At 49.1% G+C, this 14,627-nt stretch overlaps 1 long non-coding RNA gene across 1 annotated transcript; it reads right to left on the bottom strand.

The window, feature by feature from the left end:
* Positions 1 to 7,586: 7,586 nt before the first annotated feature.
* On the bottom strand, positions 7,587 to 9,157 carry LOC135287642 (uncharacterized). Its single transcript, XR_010351198.1, has 2 exons — positions 8,102 to 9,157; positions 7,587 to 7,958 (listed from the first exon to the last, which is right to left on the bottom strand). It is a non-coding gene; the product is annotated as an uncharacterized LOC135287642 (long non-coding RNA).
* Positions 9,158 to 14,627: the final 5,470 nt, after the last annotated feature.

Raw genomic sequence — 14,627 nt, 5'->3', positions numbered from 1 at the left:
GAGACCTGTGCCCCGGGGGGCTTGTGTGCCACAGGGAGCCAAAGCCCACATGCACTGGGGGCTGTGCTCCTCCCTGCAGGGGCTGTTGGCAGGAGCATCTGGAGCACTGCTGCACCACTTGCTGTCAGAAGCTCTTACTACATGCTGAAATTATTTTCTTATTGAAGTAATTTCCTTCAGCACAAAAGCATCTTTACCATGACAACACGGAAAAATCTGGCATTAAAGACTCCTCAGTTCAGGAAAGCTTTACTTTCCATTTCTCAACTCAAGTAATTCCAAAAAGTTGCAAACTTCCCCAATCAATTGCAATCGACTGAGAACATGACAGTTGGAAATTGGCTTCCCATCTCAAAGCAGCATCTCATCTGCCTTAATGTCATGCATTGGGAGTCACTTTACAAACATAACACTACACAGAGGCAAACAGAAGGCCATTCTTTGCTTTCAAATGATTTTCAATGAATGGATGATAATATCCTCATTCACTTAAGGAATAGAAGCTCTAAAAGAATGAAAGTCCACTCAGTGTTACAAAAGTAGCCCAATGAAATGAATAGATGGCAAAAGGGCCAATCGTCCCCCTGGTAGAGATATCTAACTGGCCAATAAAATACAGCTCTCCCCTCTTCTTCCCTGCAGGAGAATCAGGACCATGAACAGAAATAGTCACAGCTGTCCTTTCTGCCTTCCATAACCAGTGTTGCACCAAACCACAGATGCTGCCTTCAAACTGACTCCAATTCCATCCAAGACCTCTCCCCTTCCAGACAACTCCTTCCCCAACACGCCCCCAACACCAACCCCTCCAAACCACCCACACAGGAGCCCTCAACACCCCACCAGCACCCCCAGCTGTCCCTGTCCCTCCGCAGAGCTTTCCCAGCCTCCAGCAGACCCCCTGGTTCCCTGCACGTGCTGTGGGATGGCCCTCAGGAGGATCTGCTCCAAGGCCTTTCCCGGGAGCAAGCTCAGGCTGCCAGGCCCATGGTTCCTGGATCATCCTTCCCACCGAGCCTTCCTGTGCACGGCTGTTCCCTTGGCACATTTGCGCTCGGCTGGGACTTCTCCACTCACCCAGGGCTGCTGCTAAAGGACCGAGAGCAGCCTGGCAAGCTCTTCCTCCAGCTGCCTCTTTCCTCTTGGGGGAGGAAGAACATTCCACAGGCAAGAAACTGGTGCCTCCACAGACCCTGGATCCATGCTGGGACAGACAAGGATGTGAAGTATGTCATATGGAAAAACTCTTTATCACTAACCGCTCGCATTTGTTCTCTCTGTTCCTTTGTTACCCGTGGTATAAAGCAATACTCACTTGTTTGTCATACGCAGAGGCCCCCGCCTACACAGCTCACTCACACCATGTGGGTTCAAGTCTGATGGGTGCTTTGCACAGGTGACACAGGGAGTCCCACCTACACGGTCCCGGGTCAGGGGTGAGCGTCCCCTTGGTGGGTTAGAGTCCCAGAGTTCAGGAGTGGTATGCTAAGTGGCATTGATTAAATGTGGCTGGAATTTGGATTGGGAGCTGGTTTAGAGAGTTTATTAAGTCTGGTATAATATCATGTGTGTGTCCATGTGTTAAATCTGTCAATGCAACATCGTTTATTCTTTGCTTATGTGAAGATAAGGAAGGGAATGTGCTCAACACTGTTACCTTTTTCCTTTGGGCATGGAATGCTATTAATTGGAGTAGAAGTAGTCAGAAAATTGAGTGTGCGTTCCAAGGTTCATCTCTAAGAATGCAAGAAGTGGAGACACAGTCTCAGAGGGAAACAGCGTTGTATGGTTGTCCTGGGTTGACTATATGATGCTTTTATCCCCAGTCGTCTTGTTCTGTTTATACTGAATAAGAAGTTTTACTCCTGTAAGACTCTCTTCCAGACAGTGAAGAAGGGAGGGAAGAAGTGCGCAGTTTGTTTTCAGATTGCTCTCACTCCTACACATTCCTGCTCCTGGACTGTGTTGTCTGCGGATGGACAGACAGCCGGACAGAGCTCCTTTTTTCCCTTTTTTTTTTTTTTTTTTTTGCTTTTCATTAGTTTTAGCTAGCTGAGGCAAAGAAGTTCCCTGGACTGTGATTTTTCCTTTTTCTTGGACCTGTTCAAGCCTGCTCTGGATTGAACACCCAGAAGAGCACCGGCAGCTCCACCTGTGGCCCCCTGGCCGGGCCTGGGCCGCGGCGTTTCCAGCACCGCAGGGACTGATCAGAGATTGAGTGAGCCGAGCTGCAACCCCGGGAGGGGACTGTTCTGACTTTATTGTTTAATATTGTTTGGGTTCTATTGTTTAATAAACAGGTTTCTTTCCACTTTTTCTCCAAGGAGATATTTTCTCCCGAACCGATTGGAGGGGGGAGGGGCAATTGGAGCTGCTTTTGTAGAGAAGCCCCTTTGGGGGTTATGTCCCAAACAAGCCCCAAACCAGGACAATGGTCTTGCAGATTGGAAATTGAAATTGATTGTCTAGAGAACTTAAAATACTCTGAGGAGGTTCTGGAGGACATAGGTCCCTGGCAGCCTAGCTGGGAATTTTTTCCAGCAATAGGATGATATCTTTTGGATGCTCGGAGCACCTTAAGCGCTCAGACAATTTTCTAGTTTGTGGGAAAGCCCCTAAGTACCCTTTTGTGTTGTATGAAAGAGTGTGAATATGTGGAACTGCATTTGCATTGTCACCCAGAGGGGCTTGGCAGGTGAGGGACAAGGAAGAAGTAGATGGTGAGAAAGGCCAGAGTGACTCTGACACGAATGAGACTTACAGTCTGACAGGAACCAAGTGCAGTAGCTCTACCTGCATTTCCATTTTCTGATGACGGGAGTGGCAGGAAAAGCAAAGTGACTGATGCCCTATGCTCCTTGTAACCCTCTGATCCCTTGTTTGTTGTGTAGGGGGCGTAGAGATTGTAGTCCTTGTAGTGGCTCAAACAATTGGCCCATAGAAGAGAGCAATAGCCTACTTCTCAAAACAACTGGATGAAGTGAGTACGGGACAGCCCGACTGTGAGCAGTTGCTGCTCTTGTTTCAAACATCCAAGAAGCCTGAGAATTCACTCTAGGTCAACAAATAATTGTATTTATCTCACATTCAGTAGCGGCAATTCTTGAGCAAAAGGGTGGGCGTTGGCTTTCACCCTCCAGATTGCTTAAACATCAGGCAATTTTGGTGGAACAATGTGGTATTACCAAACTAATCTCTTCTCTAGTTAATCCAGCAGCATTCGTGGTCACTCACCAGACAGACAAGGAACCTTTGTAGCATGGCTGTATCAAAACCATGAAGTCACTTTATTCCAGCTGCCCAGATCTTAAAGAAACCCCAAATCCAGGAGCAGAATCTCAGTACACAGATGGGAGTGTCTTTGTAAGAGCAGATCAGTGAAAATCAGGATATACAATTAGCACAGAGCAAGTCAGCTCAGAAGGCAGAGATAATCACTTGAACCTGTACCTTCTGACCAGCCTGAGGAAAAAGGATCAATATATGAACAGATTCCAAGAATGCCTTCAGAGTAATACGTGGCATGAAGCAGTTTGGAAAGAAAAAGGAGTATTGACAGCTCAAGGAAAGCAAATTAAGCATACAGAAGAAATCTTAAAATTGTTGGAGGCAGTACTAGTACCTCAAGTGGTTGCAGTTATGCACTGCAAAGGACATCAGAAAGGAGAAACAGACCCCAAAAGGGGTAACAGGTTGCAAAAAGAGCAGCAGAACAAAGCCATGCTGAGGTTCAGGCACTAATTCCCAAAGGTAAGGAAGAATATGACAATGATGTATGTCGTATAATCAGGAAGATCTAGAATTAGCAAGGAATTCATGAGCAGAATGGAAACATATTTGTTTTGCAACTCCTCAGGGATAGACAGTTATACCTGAAGGAGCATTGTGAAAATTAATTAAGGATGAACATAATTGTATACACTGGGAAGGGGATGCCTTACATAATTATTTGATGAGGACAAGTGTAAGATGCAACCTGTACTCTAGTGGAAAGCAGGTAAGCCAAGGGTGTGAAATGTCTCAGAACCAATCCACAAAATAGGACTAGAGTTGACCTTGGCACAGTAGACAAGGGACAATATCCTGGACAGTACTGGCAAGTTGACTTTTCTGAATTGCCAAGAAAAGGGGGCTATAAATACCTTTTACCTTTCACTGATACCTTCTCAGCGTGACCTAAGGCATTCCCAAGCCAAACAAATAAAGCCAAGGAAGTTGTCAAGATTTTGTTAAACAACATAATGGCCTGGTTCAGATTGCCTTTAGACATCTCCTCCGATCGAGGGCCACGTTTCCCAGCAAATATTGCACAGCAACTTTGCAATAATCTCCAAATCAACTGGCACCTACACATGCTGTATTGGCCCCAGGCCAGCAGCCAAGAGGAAAAGATGAATTATCTGCTAAAACAACCAATAGTCAAAACTGGACAAGGGGCCAACATACCTTGGCCCCAGGCCCTACTTTTGGCTTTATTACGGATTCCAGGAGACCAAGAACAAAAGAAAATCTGAATCCCTTGGAAATACTGTACAGAAGACCATATAAGCATAACTATCAAGGGGAAGATACTGTACAAGTTGGGGAGGGGTATCTGCAGAAACATGCTGTGCAACTGACACAACAGCTGCAGCAAATAAATCAACACATTCTGAGCAGAGGAGCAAGAGGATGCTCCTCTCCACAAATCCAGCCTGGGGACCAGGTATATGTCAAATCCCCTGGGGGAAAGCCTCTTATCCCAAAATGGAAAGGACTCTAATTAGTACTTTTAATCACTTATACAGCCTTTAAGGCTTGAAGCGTTAACCTCTTGGCTACACTATTCCAGAATTAAAAGACTTCTGCAAAAGGCAAGTGGAGTCCACAACTGGACCTCAGAAAGAACAGAAGAAACCAAGATGCGCTTCACACCATCATCATCTTCCCGATATTTCTGATTAGAATCCAAGGCACAGTAGATGACTGTCACTACCATCATGATCTCCTTGGCCTGTGAGATCCTGGTAGATGGAGCACTCAAAACTATTCAGGACCTAATTGGCTAAAGGGGATTAATAAGGTAAAAACACTTTACGCCATATTAAGGATTAATGACCGAGCAGTTGAAGATTGAGGAAAACCTGACTCCATGCTGGCCTTTCTTGTCCCACCTGAAAGCAGGACCTCTATGGCATGTAAATTTGAAACTCACAAACCTCTTTTAGATGAGATTACTGCAGTGACCATGTGCATCCGTGACCTTTCTAACAAGCAGCATGTGAATCCATTCTCATGTGATTCCTATCAGGATTTTTGTGCTATGCAAATTAAAAGGGGAGACTATAACCTAGCACAAGATAGTTCCCTTCTTCTGTGGGGCACAGGTGGGGTGGGAGGACCATCATCACACAGAGATACAGGAATTGAGCCTGCCAGGATTGCGACCCAACAAATATTGTTTCCAGCAGGCAGCTCTTGTGCCACTAGAATAATAAACCGTCCTGCTGGTATGCTTAGTACATGGAACAGGTCTCACAGAGGATTTGCTTTTGAGAATTGAATTTCATTCTTGGCATATTCCAGGCCACCAGAAACAGTAACCAGTCAAGTTGGAGGGGAAGCTGGGAGCACAATCATCCTGTTAGGGTATATCATGCCCAATGTCATGACCGTGTGATGGCAACCCAGATATGCATGGAATCCTGACAGCACAACTACATCCTCTTATGGGCTGAGGTACTCAGAATACTCAGCCATTTGTACTGGGAACTTTAGTAAAGTAAGTGTCCTGTGTAACACTACCAGGGGCCAGTGTAAGGTTTCTGAAGGTTTCTGAAACGCTTGCCTAAAGGCAGGCAATGTATCTGAAGAAACGTGTTACCATGCCTTGGGTACTCGACAAGGAGTGAAACAGAACGGGTTACACAATAGGCATTTAAAATTAAAACAAACAGCTTTACATTAGCAAACAATGGCATAGCACGGGACCCATATGTGAAATAATATAGTCTTTCACTCTGTGGTAAGAAAAACAAATGAACAATTGTTGCTTTTAGATCCACAGTACTCTCTGAAAAAGCTGGATGTAAAGATAGAGGCTAAAAGATCCAAAATTAAACAGCAATACTACCCATTCATACAGCAAAGCCTAAAAGGCTGGGAGACATGGATGCATTCCCATTCACCAAATCATAGGTCTAAAAAAGGCTTAAGGGGATGGTTTGGGTCTGAACTGGGAATATGAAATTCTATTGATCAAGAAGTCTTAATAAATGAAGCACTGTGAGTTTTTATATTGGACAGACACAAACTCCTCTCAGATCAGGCCTGCTAACACTTGCCCAAACCCACAGCCTGGCAGCTAACCTATTAACCACCCTGGCCAACAATACACAGCAGGATTGTTTCCACCAGTCGTTGGCTTTATGGGAAAACTACAGGATAACATTTCTTTAGCATTTCAGTGTAGACAAGCTCAGCTGTGGCTACGGTCTGTAATCTCAGGAAAACTTAGAAAAAGGAGAGCTGGGGAAATTGCCATGAGAATTAACTAAATCATGCCTAAAAATGAAACCACAAAGGAATTTGAAAAAGACTTCCACACTTGGTGGCAATTGGTCAGTTTCACATAGAATGAACAGAACCCTGCAGTCTTTTACATCAACCATTAAGAATGCAACAAAATACTGTGCAATTCCAATTTTGGCCCTTGGAGCTATAAGAACTCATGTAACTCTCAGTCCCATTCAGCATAATGTGTGGGCCATTTTCAACAAGAAAACTGGAAACTGGCAAACTCTTAGTATCAAAGCATGTGTGCCAAGGGATGCACTGAATTTTGTGTGCAAAAATGCAGGGCTTGACAGAGAGGATCGGCGTCTGCACACTGAGGGCAGCCCTTGTATTTGTGAAATGAGCCCAGTAACCCATGCACAGTCACAGGTATGTTATGTGGGAAGGGGATGTGCCTGGGTGAGATCTGCTTGCACAACTATTACAACAGATTCTTTAAATGAAACTGCTAATAGTACTGACTTCTCTATTTGTAATTCACAACCAAAAGTGGATGTGACTTGAGCTGCACCACACAATAACTTCTCTTGAGCTTATGCAGAATGCGTACGATGTGTATCATGAAGCACCCAAAATTCCAAACTGGAAGGAACATTGATGTTCTAAAACAAATGCTGTACCAGCGTAATATAGAATGGCCAGTGGCAGAAGTCAAAAATGCATCTCACAGAGCCTTATGGACACTCAAATTGGTATCAAAGAAGTTACCAAAATCATCACCAAAATAGAGAAATAAAGAGAACATCATGAGTCAGATGTCTTCTTGTGATGGACAAATCTGCAATCAACAACAGCTCCTCCGAATTTTAGCTTCCTCAGCAAACCAGGTCTAATATAAAAAAAAAAAAAAATTAACCCTCCTCTTAACCATCATGAACCTATGGATGTGGTAGAAAATTAAAAGAGCAGCATAACAGTTGTCATGGTTTGACCCTGGCACAATGCCAGGGCCCCCATGAAGGGTATATTTTCAAAATGGTGGCTGTGAGATGTGACCCGGGAACAGAACAAAGCAGGCTCTCATTCGGGGATGGAGGGAAAAAAAAACATAACACTTTATTTATTACAAATCTAGAAAGGAACACATACTAAACTAAGAATGAAAACCTTCCAAATACCTTCCTCCTCCCCCTCCCTTTTCTCCACAGATTCACCACCCCTCAAATTATCAACCCTCAAATCCATCAGGGAGAGAGGAGTCCCCCCTTGCCTCATGGGCCTCCCCCGGAAGCACAATTAAAACCTCCTGTGCTTCCGCATCACCCATGGCCCCACCCAAAGAACATCGGCCCTCGTGACTTCTCCCCCCCCCATGTCCAGTGCTCTCACCACTGGACACGGGCCAGGACTGCTTTTAGGGCTCCCCGTTTAAAGATGCTCCACCCACTTCCAGAAGCAGCAGTCTCTCAACTTTGGGACACCAGTCCCCCCCAAATTTCACCCCCTGGGGCCGAGGGGCCTCATGAACAGAGATCTCAAACCCTCTCTGAGGACAGAGGGCATCCCACACCCTTCTCACCCATCTCTGTTCTCACCACTGCTTCACCTCTCAACTTTGGGACACCAGTCCCCCCCAAATTTCACCCCCTGGGGCCGAGGGGCCTCATGAACAGAGATCTTCCTCTCCGTGGAGACAGAGGGCATCCCACACCCCCTTCAGCCGTCTCTGTTCACGCCGCTGCTTCACTCTTGACTCCCGGGTGTTGCCTCCCCCTAAATACAGTCTCTGGGTCACAGGGAAAAAACACGGGTCTGTCCATGGCTATACAAGAAAGAGTCCAGCCCAAGGCCACTCCATCTCTTCCACTCAGGATTCTTCTCTCTTCCAGCTTTCCTCACGCTTGCCCATCTCTCATCTCTCTCTCACCTCATCCTGATTCAGGAGGATTCAGTATTTGTAAGGTTTCTATTAGTCTACAAAGGGGTTAAAATTTTCTTCTGCCTGCCCAAGGACTCCCACAGCAGCTGGGCACCTCTCTCGCCGCATCCCCGCTTCTGGCCGGCTGAGTTGCCAGCACAATTTCTGTCCCTCTCTCCGGGGGGGCTGCCCAGACATCCCAAGTCTCTTCCACCCCTGCATGTTCTCCTCCACCTCTGCACCTTTTGGGGCTCCCGGCCTCCTCCCTGTCATGGCCTCCCCCTCCCCCACCCAGACGCAGCTGGGCAGGGGAGAGGCCAGACTTTACTCACCAACGCCGGATTCCCAAAGAGGAAGTTCTCTGGGAATCTCCTGCTTTTAACCCCCGTGTGTTCTCAGAGGCGTTGCCAATTTTGAATTTGGCCCCTGATTGGCCCGACTTAGACCTTTCCAAAAACACATTTCCGGGCCAAACCACGACAACAGTACATATGTCCTGTGGACTGTGGAGGGAATCTTGCAAAAGAATGTGCATCAGGATAAAGAGAAGGAGAGGATGAAACAAGGCCTTTGTTTGACACAAGCACAAGCAATTCACATAAGCAAACAAGTACTTAGCACAGACACAGGTAAGTACTTAGCAGCAGTTAGCATAAGAAAAACCTGGCAGGTCTAACTTGACAGGAGAGGGACTTGAAAAAAGCTTTAGACACATTCTACCAGAAGAAGGAAGGGCAAGTAGCTAATGAGCCCTGTGCAGAGAAGGCATGAGGAAGAATTGCTGCTTTAGGGCATGGAGACCGCTCTGGCCAGCGCCCGGACATCAGCTTCAAGTACAGGAATCTGACAGAATGTATTTCTAACCCCCTGCCTATGCAATCACCTCAGCAGGGTAAAGATGGATGATATTTTTGATACAATTCCTACATCAACCCACTGAAATTTATACATGGCAGAGAAGCATTTTGGTGGGGTGCAGATCCCTGTCCTCCCGTCAGCTCAATAAAAGGGCTTTTGGTGGACAATGCATTTGTCTGCAGATTTCTTTGAATTAGGGAGACCCCTCAGGACTGCTGTATCCTGAGGGAACACCATGGGCCCTGACCTGTGCCTCAGCTTCCAGGGCCGCTCTTGGCCAGCATCCTGACGTGGATGCAGGACAGCTGCCAGGCACTGCTGGGACCCAGCGGGACAGGACCGGCTGTCTCGTGCCCACATAGCCCCCCTCACACAGCCAGGGCCATCCCGAACCCAGACAAAGGCTCACGTGTCAGCAGAGAGGAGCAAGGAGCACTGGGCTCCTCTCAGGGGATCTCGGCATGGTGCTGCAGTGGGAGGGGCAGGCAGGCCACCCACCTTCAGGGCATCCCCTGCATCAACAGGGCGTGCATTTTGTCCTTTTCATCCCTCCACACCAGAACCAGGCCTGACATCTCCTCCTCTGCAGTTTTTCCACTTAGGACGTCATCTCACGCTTGGCCAGTGCATCAGATGAGGCCGCAATGGCTTCTGATACCACCTCCATGCCAACCACAGCTCCACTGTGTGCTGTTCCTCTTTCACAGGTTAACTTCCCATCAACTGACCAATCCATTGTTTCTCTCAAGGGTCACATTCCCACCAGTTCAACCATAAGGTTTCCTTCACTGTCTGTTCTTCATTATCTTGCTGACGTGCTCAACAGCAGATCAAATGTGGCAGGGCCTCTAGACACGACTTGGCTCCTGACACACAGGCTCCTTGTGCCACTGCTGGCCTTCCGTGTGCTCAGCAGGATCTGTACCTGCACAGGGTTGTGGAACTGCACCTTCAGCAGAGGGACCGTGCCAGCCTGAGCTGCCCTCGTTCCTCTGGCTCTGTGCACAAAACACGGCGTGGCAGAGAGCGGCAGCAGGGGCCTGTGTGTCCCAGGGCCCCGGATTTGTTCTGCTGCAGCTCCACAGGGATGCAGGCAAAGTGAAGGAGCCAAACTGTTTAGTAATGGCAGGGGAAGCAAAGGAATGAGCTGGGAGGGGGAAAAGGGGAAGGGCTGGATCTGAGGACTAGAGGGAAAGAGCCATGAACAGGGAGGGAGAATGGAGGGAAAAAGAAGGGATGGGCAGAGTCTGAGGGCTGGAGGGAGGGAGCTATCTATAAGCAGGGAGAGGGCTGAAGCCATGCAAATTTCCCACAGGCTCAGCTGTGCCAATCACGAGCTGTGCCTGGAGCTCCAGCTGGTCTCTTCTGGTCTCAAGGAAGTCTCATCTTCCATGGCATTTGCAGGTCTTCCACAAACGCTGGTTCTTCTGAGCCAGTTCTGCAGCTCTCCCACTGACTATCTGTTGAATTACTATGTTTGCCTGGGAAGGGCTGTCATCTCTCCTCAGGGCTTGAAGGGCTGGAAGGGAGAGGAACAGAGCCACGGTCAGAGCCTGGATCTGTGGGAATCCTAGGAGACCTTTCTGCCAGGGCCATCCCACCCAGCTCTTGCCATGGCCACAAGAGAGGGGGTGTCAACTGGATCAGCTGGCCACCCAATCTGCCCCACCACCCCCCCCCTTTCAGGCCATTCCCACTGACTAAGAAGGTGTCTTATTCTTTTCCATCGGTGTTCTTCCGCCTCTGGGTTCAAAGGTATTGTGGTTGGCAGCCACTCCAGAATGCCTAGTTCATTCTTCATTCTTGTTTCGGCAAGAACCCCTTGTGTGAGGACACGAGGCTTGACTCCATTTTCATCAGAAGGCTGATTTATTATGTTATACATTATACTAAAATACTACATTACAACTATACTAAAAGAACAGAGAGAAGAGATCAGAAGGCTACAAAGACAAGAATAGAATAGGAATGAATAACAAAAATCCTGTGACTGCTCACAGCCTTAGCACAGGTGGCTGTGATTGGTCACTGATTTAAAACAATCCACATGGACCAATGGAAGATGCACCTGTGGCATTCCACAGCAGCAGATAGTTATAGTTTACATTTCTTTCCTGAGGCTCTCAGCTCCTCAGGACAGGGAAAATCCTAGCAGAGGTTTTTTTCACTAAAATATCATGGCAACAGTTGTCTTCACGTCAGGGGAGATCTCAAAGGTATCAGTCAGCTCTAACCCTTTTTTATAGTCCTTTTGAAATGGGGGAAGGGGACCCATTTCAAAATAGTCTATTGATAAAGGGTACAAGGAGTCCATCAGTAGTCCATCAGGAGCAGGTGTCGTCAGCAGCAGATGTCGTAGGCAGGAACCATTGTCTTCTCAGTCCAGTGGTCGCTTGCAAAACTTGCTCCGGTCCCCACGCACGCCTTTCCTCACCCTATGGTGGGGATTTCACTCTCAATCCTTTTGGGAAGAAGAGGGGAGCTTTTCCATGTAGGGGTCGCATGTCTCAGTCCTTGAGGGAGAAACCTCTCCCATCTCAGTCCATCTGTCATGGTGGATGATGTACGGAGAATGGAGGGTCTTTTAGTGGTGATCTCTGGGAAGGTCATTCCAGAGAGAAAGTCCAGGCAAGTCAGAAGGGTGGAGAAATTCCAGCACTAGCGTTGCTAGGTGATGCAGGCGAAGGAGAGCACACTGCCCCTTCTTGGGTGCACTGCACCCCTTCTTGGGTGCAGTGTTCCATGAGTTGAGCAAACACACCCGTAGGCAATAATCTGGCTTGGTGGACCAGACAGACCTGGATTTTCAGGACAGGATCTTTCCCTTTCCCCAGTGGTCTTGGCTTTCATGACGATCGAGAGGCAAAAAATGAGGGAAGTTTCGGACAGACTCTCACAGACGGTTGTGAGGCAAAGGAAGGGAACTCCAGACTGTCTCTCACACATGCCATGTGCCAGGCAGGATTTGGTGTCACCCAAGCACCCTCAGCCCCAGGCTGGCAGAGCTCCAGGCCCAGGATAGCTGTCCCTGGCCCCTTTCCCAGCTCCATGTTGGCCACAGGCCTTGCCCAGAGCCAGACGCCACTGGCAGCTTTCCCCCTTTGGCCACGCACAATTCCCTCACGCTGAGTGGCACCAGTGGCACCCAGCTTGCCTGCCTGAGCCCTGGGATCCGCCAGCCTCTTCCAGGGCACCCTGAACCCCGTTCTACCCAAAAGGATGGCAGCAGGCCCTGCCCTCCTGCTGGGGGATGCGACAGGGAGCTCTTGGCAAAGCTGCTCAGCCCTTCTGAGCCTGGGGGCTGCAGCTGCCCTCAGGCTGCCAGGGAGAACAGCAGCAGCCTCTTGCAGCAGCTGCAGCCTCCCGCAGCTGCCTCCCGAGCCTCCTTTGCTCCAGGCTGAACACGCCCGGCTCCCTCAGCTGCCCCTCACCAGCTCCAGTGCCATCTCTGCACGTGCCCCAGCCTCACAGTGTGGTCCCAAACCTGAGCCCACCATTCCAGATGCACCCGCAGCAGTTCCAAGTACTGGGACATTGGTCCAAAATCATAGAATATTCTGAGCTGGAAGGGATCCACGAGGATAGATCCTAAAGGATGCCAAACACTATCACAATGGTGTTCAAATGTAGAGAGCAGCAGAAGAAAGGAAGACATTTTTCATATCAGAGCATCAAACTACCTGAATTAATCAAATTAGATGAAGAAACAGGTAATCATGGAATAAAATGAATTTATTTACATACTGCTTTGAATCATTTTAAGACATGGCCTTATATGATTGGTTTTGGGCATTTGTCTCTTTTCTTTTCTTGAGCAGAAATGAAATAGTTCCGCTAAAAATAACACCAAGATGTGGGTACACTACTGGCTGTGATGAAGGCCATCAATGATGACAGTAATGCCGCTGGGATAAAATAGTTATGAAGAAAAAAAAATGAACAGCCCAGATGGCAGCCAGAGAAGAGACCACAGTGCCAAGTGGCCAGAGCTCCTCAGGACACTCCTCTGCCCACAGAAATGCAACAGCTAGAAGCCTCCTTTACTTCAGTGCTTAAGTAGAATACCTTATGGCCTGGAAATCCAGCATTAGGAAGGGGAAAATGAGGCATGGGCTTTTATGTGCTTAAAAACCAAACTGTATATTTAAAGAGGATGAAGTAGACAATTTTGTAATAAAAACAAAAGAAATGTGAAGTGGAATGAAAGCTGTGCTTTTATTTCCACAGAGTGCAGAAGGTCACATGGAGCCATTGGGTTAGGTGGGACAGAGGCTGGCAATAGGTGTCCTGTCTGTGAGGAGAGCCTTTGTCACCTCAGGTCCCTGAGGGCTCCCTCGGTGCCGGCAGGGCCCGGGGGCTCGGTGGCACAGGGCCCTGCTGGCCCCGCCGTGGGGAGAGCCCGTGTGCTGCTGCCTGGCAGGCCTGGGTTCCCGCAGTGCAGCCGGGGCTGCGGGCAGGCTGCAGCAGGGTTCCGTGCCCGCTGAGCCCCCGTGGCACCGGGACACCGCCCGGCCGGGCCGGGCACGTTCCGCCGGCACCCGGGCCCTGCCAACGGCAGAGCCGCCTGTGGGCAGCGCCCGCGGGCTGCAGCAGCGCGGAGCGAGCGCAGCTCCACTCGGGGAGCGCTGCTCGGCCTGAAAGCCTGTTCCAGCGCCTTTCCTGCCGCTCGGGAGACATTCCTCGCCCGCAAGCCCGCAGGCTTGTGCCAGGTAATTCTGCGCTCTGCTGCCAAGGGGCGAACACAGCAGCCGCGGCTGTCTCTGCTGCATTCCAGCGCTGAGCACCAGCAGGAACAGCTTCAAAGCCAGGCTCTTGCTCCTGCCTCTGCCAGCTGACAGCACTTTGCTGGGAAAGAGTCACTGACCAGCCAAATGGCCTTCAAGGCCTTCTGGATGCAAATATTTAGCGTTATTCTCCTCCAGCTTGCAGCGGGACAAATGCCTTGCAAGTGCAGAGAGCAAGGTTGCAGGAGGGCTTGCTGCTGCAGATTCAGCTTGAATGCTAAGTGTCTCTGAAGAGCAGGAGAGCCAGGCAATCCCTGGGGAAGGAGGGTGACAGGGGAAGCCCAAAGGCCCCTGGCTTCTGCCCCACGTGCTGCCAAAAGGTGCCAGCACGGAGAGGGAGAGGCTTGAGGGCAGAGGCAGCAGATGGGTGCCAGGGGGAACTCTGGGCTTTTCCTGGGCACTGCCTGCAGCAGGTGCTCCAGCTGGGGCCTGGGATTGCCCCATTGGGAGTGGGAGCAGCTGCCAGGGGCCGCTCTTGCAGTTGAACGGTCACAGCCGGGACTCCAGAGGGAGGCTGCAAAGCCCACGTGGAAACAGCCACATGCCAAAGTGAAGCCAAAGCTATTGACTGA

This window comes from Passer domesticus, chromosome 30 (genome assembly GCF_036417665.1).
Source record: "Passer domesticus isolate bPasDom1 chromosome 30, bPasDom1.hap1, whole genome shotgun sequence".
Taxonomy (NCBI): Eukaryota; Metazoa; Chordata; class Aves; order Passeriformes; family Passeridae; genus Passer; species Passer domesticus.
This window is presented reverse-complemented; position numbering and strand designations above follow the sequence as displayed.